Source organism: Penaeus japonicus, unplaced genomic scaffold, assembly GCF_977035675.1.
Source record: "Penaeus japonicus unplaced genomic scaffold, GWHDUDI00000001_assembly GWHDUDI00000007, whole genome shotgun sequence".
NCBI lineage: Eukaryota > Metazoa > Arthropoda > Malacostraca > Decapoda > Penaeidae > Penaeus > Penaeus japonicus.
Window position 1 is genome coordinate 31933732 of NW_028234409.1, and position 2500 is coordinate 31936231.

Below are 2500 nucleotides of genomic sequence, written 5' to 3' on the forward strand. Positions count from 1 at the left end.
CAAAGGTAATATGGTGGAAAACTGAAAAAAAAGTCTGATAAAACATGGAAAAAACAACTCAAATACTTACCATCATTTTTATTATCATAATATATATGCCAGTTTTTTTTCTCCCTCTCTTCTTGTCCTTCGTTTTTTTCTGTTTAATTTTCTATCTATACAGGAATCTAATTTCCTTTCTCCCCCCCCCCCTCCCTCTCTCTCTCATTATCGTTCTCTTTCCTTCTCTTCCGGTTAGTCCTAGAGGGAGGGAAGGAGAAAGGTAGAAAGGGAGAAGATTCTCTCTTTCTCTGCCACTCTATTAATTTATTTCTCTCAATCACTCTCTCCCTTTTTCTTTCATTATATATCTCTATCTCATTCTCTCTCGTTCTCTTTCTTTCTCTCTTTCATCATCTCTCGCTTATTTCTTTCTCTCATTCACTCTATTTCATTATTTTCTTTTTCATTCTTTCTCTCTCCCTCTCTATTTCCCTTGAAGTAACAATTGATTAGTGTAAACAGTGAAAAGGTGTTTTGTATATATTTCATTCTTCTTTTTGTGTTTAACTTCGTAAATATAGAATAACCTGTATTAAACAATTATTTAACCATAGTAATTCTAGCGTAATTATTTTTTTGTTGTTGGTAACGTTTATTTTCATTTCTGGAGATTCCTACTGCTTGCATACTAACAGTCCAAATCTGCAGAGAATTGTTTTTTTTTTATTATTATTTGTTTCCAAATATAATCAATGCAAGGGATTTAGTGAAAGTAAAAAAGTCTCGAGGAATTTACAAAATCTGAATAACAGCGATACAGGTATCTTTTTCATATGAATATAAAATGATTGGAAAACATATCTTCGCTCCAGAATTCTCTTTCACTTTTCTTTAAGTTAATAATCAGTTAGAGACGAACAGAGAGACACGAGGAGGCGGAGAATATTATGTTGATAGTTATAATGACTCCACGAATGTCCGCTTTCTTCACAAGTCATGATTTTGCAAGTCGTCAGTAATAAAATATTAAGAAATCCAACTTATTATTTGATTTAATTACATATAAAAGCCTAATTATCCCATCATTTCATTATACTACTTAAAATGATTATGAATTTACTTTTATATTCATCTCCCTATCTTTTCCTTTTCCGTGTTTTTTTCACATAAATATAAAACAAACAATTTATCTTTTGTTAATCTTATTTTATTTGCTGATCTACAGATTCTTACCCAAATACATATATATATATATTTTTTTTTTTTTTCAATACGTAAAAATAAAATAACTATAAGTGAAGTAGTAAAAAGTCTCAAGGAATGTTTCAAATAATTAGAATTTGCTATAAATCGTTGCAAAACAACCACCGTATCGGAACGAACCAGAACCTCATACAGATTTGAACCAACTTATAATCCAGAGGCCTGTGCTGCCTTACTGCGTGACTGCCGACCGGAATGACCTTTGACCTCGAGTGGGGGACGTTATCTCCGAAGAGAACGCTCGTGAACCGCCAAACACGAGCAAGTGCCGAGGACACCTGTTAACTTTTCCCGAGGAAAGATTTTTCTGGTCTCGAACCCGGGTACCTCCGACGCTGGAACCAACCTGAAAAGGGAATTAGAAACTATGTCGACTGTACCACCGAGATCTAAATATAGAAGGTGAAAATCGATCCTTATATATCTCCAAGTCTTTTATTATAGACTTTTTGTCACTTTTACCTTTCCATTTACTTTGATTTCCATTCTTAATTAGTCTATTTTTGTTCAAATTTCAATTATCTTAGTGTTGGCAAATATGATCATTCAGGTTATTTGAATCCTCTTTATCAGAAATATCAATCATCATTCATTCATTTTAATGATTGTAAGTAGAATCACTGATGCTATGTGCATTCTCGTCAATAGGGATATTAAATTTAATTCTGCTTATGTTAAACAAATATTAGTTATTAGGTTAATTTTGGTATTGATATCCTGGTCATCGTCTGAAATAAATTGATCTATATACAATTAACATCAGTAAACGAAGTATTTAATAAGTCAAATGCAAGCTTATCATCAATTTTTAAACAGAATTATGTTCAACTATTGTTAATAGACGAAGTTTTAAAAGATTTAAGTTAATTATTACAAGAAAGAGAGAGCAAAAAGTATAAAATAAAAAAATGAAAGGAAACTAAACACGTTAAGAAAACACTATAGATTCCTCACCATCATTTTCACTGATATTCTAACCAATATCTTTCTATATCTATATCTATTTCAATCTATCTATCTATACATATATATTCTGAACAAAATATATATCAATGCATAATGTCTAAACAATACCGTGCTTTCTCTTTTTCTCTTTTTTTTTAATTCTCTTATGTCTTTCTATTTCTCTTTCTTTCGTTTCCGTCTTCCTCTCTGTCCTTTATCTGACTCTTCCTTAATTTCAGTCTTCTGTCTGACTGTTTCCCTTTCCCCCTTCTGTCTCTCTCTCATTTTCTATCTCTCTCTTTTTCCTTGT